Here is a 12,531-nt window from a genome sequence, read left to right on the forward strand (position 1 = left end):
AATCCCCGAGGGGCCCTCAGAGTTAGTATAGGTGGCAGATGCCCAAGCTGGACCCAGGCCCTCAGAGCCAGCGAGGCGGGATCAAGTCGGGGGCTCTGGGAGGCTGCTGCCAAGGTGGGGCCTGGGGACCCCAGTGTTTCCAGTGGAGGCGGCAGGCAGGATGCAGACTGAGAGGATACTGCCATGTGCTGCCCAGACCCACCCCTCTGGCTGCCCAAGTGAAATCTTGCTGGAATGTGGTCACCTTCCTGCAGAGAGGCCATGTGGCTCTGGGTCAAGCAGCCCCTCTGCAGCCCCAGGTGGGCAGGACAGCTTTCAGCCCCAGGATGGAATGACCCTCAGCTGGAAGGGAGGACGGCTAGTCAGTGGGGTTCTCTGTGACATTTGGATGAAGTGTGCAGGGTGGGCTTCTGGCCCATCAGGAACCCCTATGGACAGCAGGATGGCCAGGGGCAGGGAATACTCTCTGGCCCCATGTGGGCCTCCTCAGGTTGGCTGTGTCCCTTGCCCCACCCAGAAACTCGGCAGTCCCAGGGTCAGGGAGGAGCCAACTGTCCTGGCCGTCCCCATCCCCTCTGGGTGAGCAATGGAGGTGGGCGGGTCCACGCTGGCCTCTCTCCCTGCGGCTCTCGGGCCCCCCAGCTGCACCCAGGCCTGTCCTACACAGTCCACTCAGGTAACCCCACCATTGTCAGCTTTGATCCGAGTCAGAGCCCCATCCGTGGCCCCAACTCTGACCTCTGACCTCTGTGGATGAGGCAGGCAGCTTCTGCCTGTCCACCCTTGGGGAGAAATCCCCCCAGGGCTCCACTGCAGAACCTGGGTGGGCCTCCTTTCAGATGATGCCAGTCAGTCCAAGAGGCTGAGAACTCAGGTGGTCACTCCACCAGCAGTCCCTGGTGGTCACTCCACCAGCAGCCTCTTGCACTCTGGGCCACATCTCAGGAGCTCACCTTTACAGACACAGTGCTGGATGGCCGTGAACTTGCACATTTATTCAGGATGAAACGGCAGCCAAATGCAAGGGTCCTTAGGTTGTACCTCCTCTGCCGCAGTTGCCACTCTGTCCTGGGTCCAGGCCTGGGGCCCCGCACACTGACTCCCCACCGTCACTCACCCAGCAGGGAGGAGGAGGTGCAGCCGCTCTGCTGGCCCCAGCAGGCGTGCACGGCAGGGGTCTGTCGGTCCTGACAGCTAGGAAAGCTGCCTCTGGCCCTCAGAGCAGAGCCACACCTACACTGTCCTATAAGAGTTGCTCCGGATGGCACCTGGCATCAGCAGGAAGCACACACTTGGGCCCTTCTCCTGGGGTGTGGAGAGTCCATGTGGCAGGTGGCACTGGGCACTGGAGCCTCAGAGAGTGAGGCAGTGCACACATCCTGCCTGCAGCCCGGGACACTGGTGACAGGGTCCCTCCCTGATTGGAGCAGCTCAGGCCCCTGTGGAGCCCTGCAAGGGACGGGCACAGCCCATGGGAGCCTGCCTAGGGTCCTGCAAGAGGAGAGGGCGCTGCCCTTTGGTGCAGAATCCCCTGGGACACGACTAAGGTAGGCGCTCCAATGGGGGGCACGTCCAGAGCTCCCAGTGACAAGCCAGGAGTCAAACAGGACAAGGCTGCCAAGACAGGTGTGTCTCTTTCCACTGTGACAGAGGGGTGGACTTCATGGCCCAGGACAGGAACAGTTCAAATGGACCTGCTGTGAATCGCCCATGCCCACCTGAGATGCCCTGCGAGGTGGCAGGTCAGGGGAAGTACGGACTCCCTCCAGGCCAGGCTCCTGGTCAGCTGTCCGAGAGGAGGAAGCAGGACTCCCTCAGAGCCACAGGGCCGTCCCTGGCGCGGGTCTCCCTGCCTGCCTCGTCTGTGGCTGCTGACGGCCCTCCGTGCCTGGGCTGCCCGCGATGGCCTCCTGGTTCCCCTGGCTGCTCCCTCACGGCTCCGCCAGCCACGATCTGGCCTCACGGCAGGGCCAGAGGCCACCAGCCAGGTAAGCCGCAGCTGCTGCAGCCATTCTCTCCCGCACAGTCCCTTGGGCCCGGCTTCCCGGGAGGGGCCCTGGCCCTGCCAGCAGCCATGGGTCCCCGCCCCTGGCCCAGTGTTCTCCTCTTTCCCCCTGGGCCAGCTCAGCCTTGCTCTTGCCCGGTCCCTGAGCAACACAGGCACCTCAGGTGTCCTTGCGTAGAGGACCTGAAGGGACCTCTGCCAGAGTAAACTAAATGGCTGGCCAGCCACAACACACAGGTCACCTTCCAGAGCCAGCTGAGACCCGAATGTCCCAGGAAAGTGTGGTTCTAAGAGACGCTGGGGGCTGGCGGTCAAGGACGCAGGGGCTGCGAGGCCAACCCAGTGACAAGGCCCAGGTCCGTTTTCCACAGAAACCTCCTCACTGAGCTCGAAGAGCAACACGGTGAAGAGAAGTCAGAGAGGACAGTGGAGTCGGACGCTAGAGGCCACCTCAGGTGGCCTGGGGGCTGACAGGAAGCAGGGATGGCAGGCCCGCCTGCTGCCCACGTCTCCTGAGAGCTCCGGATTTCCGGGCAGAATCCAGTCCTGAGAAGGCAACTCTGGAGGGCCTTGTGGAAGACGCCTCAGCTCCTGCAGCAGAGCCCTCCATGTCTTTAGGAACAAACCCAGGAGCCTCGGTGAGCTTGCCAACGGCTGTCGGTCAGCTTTCTGTTACTGTAACACACTCCCGGGACACTGGACCCACAGAAAGAAAGGTCCCTCTGGCTGCCGCTGGGAAGGTTCAGGCCACGGCTGCTGGGCCCATTGCTTCGAGCCTCTGGCGGGCAGTGCGACGTGGTGGGGCACACGGCAGACAAAACCCTCCCTTCATGGCCAGGGGCCCGAGGACTGCTCACCAGACCTCACCTCTCGAAGGTTCCCAGCTCTCAGGAGCTCCATCCCAGGACCAAGCCTTCAGCTCCTGGGCCTCTGGGGACCCTCCAGTCCCGACTGTAGCCCAGTCCTGGGGACTTGCCCAACAGGGGGCCCTCGGTCAGCGGTGCGTCCTCCTAGGGGCTCCGTCCAGAACACCGGCACACAGAATGCACACTCGGGTTCTGACTGACGCAGGTGTTCCCAGTGCTGAGAACCCCGGCCCTTCCCAGACACAGACAAGGTCCCTCCAGGACTCTTGGCAGAGAGGGCCTCTCTGTCGACACAGAAGGCAAAGCCTCCAGCCCAAGAGGAGTTCTGGGCTTCATCAGCTCACACAGAAAATGTGCACCAGGGTCAGCTGGGACAAATGCCTCGATGCCGGGGGCCCAGACCAGGGCACCTGGGCATCTGCTCTCAGACCAAGCGTCTCCACCCAGTCGACCTGTACTTGTGAAGCATGAGCCTCCCGTGTGGAGCTGACCCTGAGCCACCACAGCTTGGGTGTCAATGCATAGGATGACAAGAACAAGACAGGTGTGTGCACAGAGAGGAGCCGGCAGGCACAGGTGTGTGTGCAGGTACACGCATGTGCAGGTGCAGGCACAGGTGTGCGTACAGGTGTGTGCACAAGGAGGAGCCTGCAGACACAGGTGTGTGTGCAGGAACACAGGTGTGTGTGCAGGTGTGTGCACAGAGAGGAGCCTGCATGCACAGGTGTGTGTGCAGGAACACGTGTGTGCAGGTGCAGGCACAAGTGGGTGTGAAGGTGTGTGCAGAGAGAGGAGCCTGCAGGCACAGATGTGTGTGCAGGTACATGTGTGTGCAGGTGCAGGCACAGGTGTGTGTGCAGGTGTGTGCACAGAGAGGAGGGTGTGAGGTGCAGGTGTGTGTCCCTGTGCAGGTGCAGGCACAGGTGTGTGTGCAGGAACACACGTGTGCAGGTGATGCACAGGTGTGCATGCAGGTGTATGCACAGGGAGGAGCCTGCAGGCACAGGTGTGTGTGCAGAAACATGTGTGTGCAGGTGCAGGCACAGGTGTGCGTGCAGGTGTGTGCACAGAGATGAGCCTGCAGGCACAGGTGTGTGTGCAGGTACCCACGTGTGCAGGTGCAGGCACAGGTGTGTGCGTAGGTGTGTTCACGGGGAGGAGCCTGCAGGCACAGGTGTGTGTGTGCAGGTACACGTGTGTGCAGGTACAGGCACAGGTGTGTGTGCAGGAACATCTGTGTGCAGGTGCAGACACAGGTGTGTGTGCAGGTGTGTGCACAGAGAAGAGCCTGCAGGCACAGGTGTGTGTGTGCAGGTACACACGTGTACAGGTGCAGGCACAGGTGTGTGCACAGGGAGGAGCCTGCAGGCACAGGTGTGTTGCTGGAACACACGTGTGCAGGTGCAGGCACAGGTGTGTGTGCAGGTGTGTGCACAGGGAGGAGCCTGCAGGCACAGGTGTGTGTGCAGGTACACACGTGTACAGGTGCAGGCACAGGTGTGTGTGCAGGTGTGTGCACAGGGAGGAGGGTGTGAGGTGCAGGTATGTGTCCCTGTGCAGGTGCAGGGACAGGTGTGTGTGCAGGTGTGTGCACAGGGAGGAGCCTGCAGGTGTGGTCTGTGCTCAGAGAGCCACTGCCCAACACATTCGCCTCTGCCTCACCCGCTCACTTCCCAGGGTCACTTGTGGCTATGAGGCAACCCCGTCTGTGGGAAAGGTCTGCCAAGGAGGCTGCAGCCACAGCCACATCCCACTGTGTCCCCAAGAGAGGAGAAGGGAGGAGCGGGCCGCCCTGTGTGTCCCAGCCAGCCTCTGCCTGAGCAGGTGGGCTCTCGCCCCTGCCCCTGCTCTCCTGGGCCCTGCCCAGCCCTTCACTGTCCGCGGGACCTCCTGACTTTCCTGGTGGTGACCTCTCTCTTCCCGGAGCTGCCTGCACAATGGAGCATCGGCCTGAACCCCAAGCCCCAAGACGCCCAGCCCAAAGGTCAGTTAGACATTAATGGAAACAAGGACATGCACCATCCTCTGGGAAGAAATGTCTGATTCTCCAAGTGCGTCTGTCTCCTTTCTTTCCTCAGTGAGCGCTGGGCAGCCGACGTGTCCTGGGAGGGCAGAGCCAAGGCTGCCGCTGGCAATCCTCAGGGGGCCCTGGGAGCTCTGCGGAGCTGCCCAGGGGACCGGGGCACCAGAGCCGGGGCACGAGAGCCGGGGCGCCAGGCCTCCTGCAGGACGGGCTCCAGGGGTCCCGACGGCAGGGTTGGGGGCTAACGGGGAGGGCCGGGTCAGGACCACAGGCTCCTGGGAAATGGGACGGCTCAGCGGCAGCCCCTGGGGAGGGCAAGGGGCCCGAGTGCCACAGAAAGTGGGGTCAGAAGTGACAGGGGGTTGAAGGGAAGCTGCAAAGAAGAGCGCTCAGAGGGATTGGAGGATTTTCTAAATCTATTCAATATGCAAAGACAAGTGCCATATGGCCGCGGGCTCTGCCTTCCAGTCCCTGTACCTGCGGTGGCCTAAATATTCCTAAGATTAAGTTCACTTGTAAGTAGCAGAAAAATCCGAAACAGTAACAATCTAAACAGGATAGATTCTGTTTCGCTTCTCCTTCACTCAGAAGGGACAGAGGCAGCTGGTCCAGGGCTGAGAGGGCCCTCCCTGGGGTCAGGACCCTGTCACCTCTGTGGTTGCTCCACTGGCTTGAGAGCTTTCATTCCTAAATGTGTCTTGTGACCCAAGATGGATGCTATAGCTCTAGCCATCACATCTTCCTTCCAGCTAGCAGGAAGACACTCTCCTTTTAAAGGCATTTCCTAGAAGGTCCACAAAACTTGGGCTCATATCTCATTTGTCACTGAACTTGATTACATAACCACACTCAGATGGCAGACAGACTGGGAAATGCAGTCCATTCTGGGTGGCTATACGCACTAAAATGTGCAGGTTGTATCACAGGAAGACGGAGAGGATGGTGAAGGAGACAGCAGCAGGTTGGCATGGCCTCATCACTGGCCCTCCCTCACGGGCCCTCAGAACTTCCTCCTTCAGAAGGTGACCCACTCCCAGCAGGACAGGCTGTCTCCAGAACTTCGAGGAGTATCTTCCACACTGAATTCCTCCCAACAAGGGTACTGTGATCAACCGCATCTGGCTTTTAGAAAACACGAGATGATGTGCATTAAAACAAGACATGCGCCTTCTTCGTGCAACAACAGGTGCAGGGGCCGAAGCAGGAGTCGGGAAAGGGAGGTGCCCTGTGTTAAGACCACGGGGCCTGGGCAGGGCGCCTGCCCGCCTCTCCGCGCATGCCCAGGTGACCAGGGCTTCTCAAGCCACCTGCGGAGTCATGTCGTTCACTGGGGTATTGAAGGGGCTCTCGGCTCAGCTTCTCCCTCTCACAGTCAAGAGCTGTTTCCACGACAACCCAGCCGTGGGAGGGAGGGAGCCCTGGAGCTGGCCTCAATGGCACGGGGAGGGGGGCAGCCAAAGGGCCACGTGAAGCCCACAGGGACTGCACTGACCCTTCCCATCTACTCGTCAATCTGCCCAAATAGTCCAACAGTTGATGGTGGATTGAACTTGCCCTCCAAAAAGATGTGTCCCTGTTCCAGGCTCTGGTCCCTGGGAATGTGACCTTACCCAGAACAGAGTTCCTGCGGCTGTGACCAAGACAAGGATCTCAGATAGACCACACTGGTTCCTAGTGGCCTTAGATCCAATTCTATGTCCCCCAAGAGAAAGGAAGGTAATTAGACACTGACGAGAGAGATGGGGCCACGGGCAGGGAGGCAGAGAGCAGCACAACGTGTCTGCAAGCTGAGGAACAGAGGGCTGGGCACCCCCAGGAGCAGGACACAGGCCTGGACAGACCCTGGCCCAGAGGCCGGCCCCCACTTGTGCTCATTAATATTCACTGGCCGGTATGCCCAAGAAGGGCAGCACACATTCTGAACCGTTCACAAACACGTTTCCCAAGACAGACCGCGTGCAGGGGCACAGTCTCCATCACCTGCAAGATGGGAGTCACAGGGAACAGGGGCTCTGACCAGTGTGGGATCAGCCACAGCCAGGAGCAGACGTCTGGGAAACCCGATACGCAGACTCTAAATAAACTAGGGGCCAAAAAGTGAGTCGAAACAGAACCAGAATGCACACTGAACAAAATAAAAATGGTGATACCTGTCCCGGTCTGTGAGCACAGGACGCCTGCAGCACCAGACCCACAGCACAGAAAGGAGAGTGACCTCAAGTGAATGACTCTCCTGCTCGGCTCAGGGAACAGAGGGGGCCAAGGAGAGGAAACAGCAAAGATGAGAGGCCGCGAGGACCAGGCAGCAGAGGAGTGTAGCCCCAGAACCAGGCAGGTCTCGGGGACCACAGCAGCGGTCAGGGAGAGAGTAGGCGGTCAGGGCTGGGGTCAGGGTGGAGACACCAGCTCACAAGGCTGACAACGGGAATTGTGAGCACGTCTGTGCTGACACACCAGCACCCTGGACACTTAAGCAGACAGACAGACTCAGGACGAGACGGATAATCAGAAGAACCCTGTCTTTTAATAATTTGAACTTCAAGTTAAAAGCGTTCCCACAAAGGAAACTGCATGCCCACATGACTTCCCTGGGAGATTCTACAGAAGTCTGAGAAGGAAACAATTCCAATTCCACACAGAGCATTCAGGAAGCTCAAAGAGGAAGGGACACTGCCCCCACCCCCAGCTCCCGCCCCGGGTCCTGCAAGGCTCAACAAAACGTGGTACAGAGACGTCAGGAGAAGGAAAGAGCCGCTCTGTCCCTCCCAAGTGCAGAAGTGCAGGCTCTCAGGCGGGTGTGGGGAGCCATGGGGCCGAGTGGGGGGCACGGCACTGGGCCTCACCCGCCTGCCAGGCCCTGGAGAGCCCACCTGGACAGCGGGAGGAGGAGAGGCTCCCTACTGGAGAGGAAGGAGAAAATCGTCCTGGGCAGAACACAGGGTGCTGTCCAGTGGTCAGGACCCAGGAGGAGCTACCGTGGCCTCCCAGCAAGGCTTCGAGGTACAGTCAACACTGAAGCCAGCTGCCTTTCCATCTAGCAATAAACAAAATTGAAAATTTTAAAGTAGTATTTACATCAGGCCAAGATGTTGAGTATCAGTGATAAATGTGGCGCAGGAGGTGCAGGCTTTGCACACTAAACACTGCCACGCCTCGTCGAGAGGAGAGAAAGAAATCGCAGGTGGCTTGAGAGATGTGCAGGGTAAGGAGTCGAAAGACTCAGCATGGTGAATGCTGCTTCTTCCAAAATTTCTGCATGGAGTCAAGTCAAGTCTCCTGGCCGAGACGGCTTCTCCAGCAGGAACGGGTAGACCGAGCTACAGTTCACGCGGAGAGGGGAAACACCCAGCACCACTGTGCCGACTTTCATAAAGGGAGACCAAGTTTGGTGACCGACACGTCTGCTCTCAGAACACGCTGGGAGAACCCGCCATCACAGTGGCGCAGAACTGGGCCGAGTGCCCGCAGATGGAACAGGAGCACGCAGGCGAGAGAAGGGGGCTCCGTGGAGGAAGACGTGACCTTGTGACAGTGGAAGGGACCACCGCGTGTCCACGGGCAAAAACCAAAGCTCCCGTCTGCACCCTCACCCTAAAAAATAGCCCAGGGTGCGCTGCAGATGCCCTGGGGGAAGCAAGAGAGCACCGTGACCCTGGGGAGCCAGGAAGCTGCTGGCCGCGTCACCGCAGCAGCTCCCTTTAGAAAGATCAGCTGAACTGTGTGACTATGCACCGCCCTCCTGGGAGGCCACGCTAGCTGAGCATGTCCGCCTGAGCCCGAAGTCCCCACCGCTCCAGAGGCCGAGGCAGGAGGGTCACTGGAGCCCTGGAGTCCAAGGTCAGCCTGGGCAACAAAGAGAGACCCCATCTCAAAACAGAGAAAAAGGAAGGGAGTGGGGAAGGGTGAAGAGAAGAGAAAGGAAAATCTGGTTACAGCAGCGATAAGACAGACCTGGGATGATCATATGTGTCCAACAGAACTAGATTCAGAATAACAAATGAATAAACACTTTTTGTACCCGTGTGCTTAGCCACTGAGCCACATCCCTAGCCCTTTTACATTTCACTTTGAGACAAGGTCTTGCTAAATTGGTTATGGCCTCGCTAAATTGCTGAGGGGAGCCTCGAACTTGTGATCCTCCTGCCTCTGCCTCCCTAGTCACTGGGATTACAGGCATGAACCACTCCCCAGAATGAATAAGCAGTTTACTGAGAAAGTAATTGGACAGATCCTTGAAGATTTATGGACGGCAAGCGGGAACATGAGAAGAGGCTCTAGAGCATTACTCATTTGGGAACGCAAGTTTATGTCACAATGAAATACCTCTACACTTACTGGACTGTCTGAAATGAAAAAGTGTAAACATACCAAGTATCGGCAGGAATGTGAAAGACCCACCGAAGCAAACAAACCACTGACAGAGTACAAACTTGTTCTAGAATTCTGTGTTCATCAGGAAAATGCTACAAACGTGAAGGCAGAATTAAAACAGTCAGGCCATGCATCCAAAAGATTATGGCAAGCAGCTCTGCACTCAAAAATGTCAGTGAAACTTCTCTAGGAGGAAGGAAAAGAACCCAAGAAGAAACTCAGACCTGAACAAAGAACATGGTGGAAATGGCAGATATACAGTGAATACAAAAGGCTTCCCAGAGGGGTCTGTCTAACCTCCTGAAAAGGTAAGTGAATGCCAAAGGGAAAATGATAAATACCACTGTTCAACATACAAAACGGCAGCACAGCCAGGCACGGAAATCCCAGTGACCTGGGAGGCTGAGGCAGGAGGATCCCCAGTGTGGCCAGCCTGGGCAACTCAGCAAGACCCTGTCTCAAAATGGAACTTAAAAAGGGCTGGAGGTGTGGCTCAGTGGCAGAGCGCTTGCCTGGCCTGCCCAAGGCCCTGGGCTCCACCCCCAGCAGGCAGGGAAAAGAAAAGAAAGCCCGAGCGCGGAGGGTGCGAGGCCGTGGAGAGGCCTCAGCTCCACGTGAAAGGGTGCGAGGATCCGAAGGTCCCAGGCAACATTGGCTGAGCCCTGCAGCACACTCACAAACCAAATGGAGGAGTGCTGATGGGCCCCGGGTGGAGACAGTGAAAACAGACGGGGGTCCACAGAAAGCCACACAGAGAAAGACACCCGTGGCCACCAGAAAAGACAGACAGGCAGGATGGAAGGCTTAAACCTGCGCGAGGAGGGCGAGCGTGCACCATCTGCTGGTGCTGTCAGAGCGCTTTCTAAAGTCGGGCTGGTGAAGCAGGATGTGTCTCCACGCTGCCTGTGAGAGACCCTCCTGATAAGGCATGGCCACAGAAGGACGAAACACAGAGGACAGGAAGTCACACCGCAAATGCTCTACACTCAGGGGCTGCAGTGACCACGCCAGCATCAGAAGAGTGGACTTCAGGATAGGACGTGCCACCAAAGTCTGAGAGGCATCATGATAGAAGTGGGCTCACGGAGAGAAGGCAGAGCTCTAGATCCATGCTCACCCAGCACCACAGCCTCAGAACACACGAGACCCGGACAGGGCTCTAGCCACAGTGACCGCCTCACTACAGAACGAGGCACCACAAGTAACGAAGACTCAGAGACTCAAAGAGAAGCCGGCCGGCTGGATCTGGGTGGCATCCCGGAACCCTCCACCCACACATTTTTAAATGATGCCAAACTACAGGCCATAAAGGGACTGGACTCCCAGGACAAAGTGCTGTGACCACAAGGAACTGCATTCACGTCAACAACAGATATGTCTGGAACATCTCCAAATGTTTGGAGGTTAATGCACAACCACACACCTGGGGCAGAGAGAAAACCACCTGGGGAAAGGGCCAATAAAGACTCCGGGAGTGAAAGACATTTGTGGGATTCAGGCGGAGCCTTGCTGGGCAGGAAATGCCCAGCAAGAAATAAGAGGTGTCTGAAGTCCCTCCCACCGCAAGAGAGGATGAACTCAGAATGACCTGAACTCGGAGAAGGAAAGAACAGGAAAGAACAGGTCTGCGGTCAAGAGGGCCCACGGGGGTGGGCTTGCTCTCCCCGCTCTCTGCCCCGTGAGGATGTGGGGCTCCTGGGCCATCCTGGAAGAACATGCCGGTCACTCATCTGACCCCAAGCTTGCTGGCCCTTTGGTCTTGGACTTCCCAGGCTCTGGTCCTGGCCATCACGCCTCTCAGGTGTTCTGCTGCCGCCGCACAAGCAGACCAGGACCGAGGACTTGCCCCATGTCACCCGCGGCACACCTGCCTTGGGGATCTCTAGGACACACATCTTCCTCAGTCACTTCCTGCCTGTGTGTCCTCATACCTTTAGCCTCCTCCAACAGGGTCCTCCTGACCCCAGGATCCACTGTGGGTCATCCAGCCTTGATTCCCACGGTGGCTCCAACCAAGGCTGAACTGGGCAGGCAGAGGGAAGAGGCCCTTTCCTGGGAGATGGACACCCCTGAATGCGGCTGGAGGACACTCCTAGAGGACACCCCTGGCCTACTGAGCCAGCTCAGCCTGCAGGGCAGGACGGGGCTGCTCACATAAACTCTTAGAGACTACAGGGGCTCCCTACAGATGGCCACAAACTGGGATAAAACAGCGAGCTTTGCCGTCTCGCCCAGCTAAGGCCAGAAGTCCGAGATCAAGGTGCCTCAGAGGGGCGTCCTCTGAAGTCTCCAGGGCAGCAGCTCTCTAGATCTCCCCAGTTTCCAATAACTGGTCAGTCTTATCACGGCATTCATCCTGGGAGTGTGCGTTCCTATCCATATTCCCCATCACACTGCACAGGGCCTACTGATCTCACCTGCTTTATCATCTGCAAAGACCCTACTTCCAAATACGGTCACATCCACAGGTCCTGGGGCTTAGCGCTTCAGCCTCTCTCGGGGTCGCAGGCCAGCCTGGCACACACTGAGCTCTCAGGCCATGCAGGACCCTGCCCATCTCCAACAGGATCCTGCGTGGTCCGGGAGAGCTGTCACCCATGGCCAGGCCAACTCAATGACATCTGGCCTCTACAGCTAGGAGGACCCTGATACCGGCACCTCATCCTCTGCTTGCCAAGACCCAATGCTCAGGCGGCAGAAACTCTGCACTGGGCTGCCCTCGGGGCTCTCTGCCCGGGACTTTGGCGGGACTTTGGCGGCACCTCAGGCCCGCCCGTTTTGTCTGGGCAGGGGCAGCCCTGAGAGGAGAAAGGCGTCTGTGCCCTGGAGCTTTCCTGACTCTCAGTTTGGATGAGGATCTGATCCTTGGGTGCTGGGATCTTGTGTTGGAGAGTGGAACAAGTGGCCACTAAAAGCCCAGAGGTCAGTGGGATGCCGATGGCCAGGCCACAGCACATCTGAAACACAGTCCGTCGGCAGCAAGATTCATCTCAGTCTGCAAGGGCTCCCCAGCCTCTCTTAGTGTGCAGGAGGGCAATGCCTCTTGGGTTTCATTTCACAGATGGACGTCCCAAGGCGAGGTCACTTGCTGAGGTCCAGAGTGAGGTTTTAAAGTGTTTGGACCAGCCAGCACCTTTCCCTCTGGACACTGTGGGGTGGCACAGACCTTCAGGCCTGGAAACACAGTAGGGCCACAGAAGGGCCCACCACATGGCCACAGGTCTGTTTTGTTCAGCCAGGATATCCGCCTGTTAGCAGAGGGCTCA

The 12,531-nt window shown here is 58.1% G+C and overlaps 1 protein-coding gene across 2 annotated transcripts in view; it reads left to right on the plus strand.

Annotated features, from left to right (window-relative positions):
- Nucleotides 1-12,531, plus strand: part of MRPL36 (mitochondrial ribosomal protein L36) — a 247,213-nt gene that overhangs the window by 155,657 nt on the left and 79,025 nt on the right. The window lies entirely within an intron of this gene.

Source organism: Spermophilus citellus (assembly GCF_964194105.1).
Source record: "Spermophilus citellus genome assembly, chromosome: 1".
Taxonomy (NCBI): domain Eukaryota; kingdom Metazoa; phylum Chordata; class Mammalia; order Rodentia; family Sciuridae; genus Spermophilus; species Spermophilus citellus.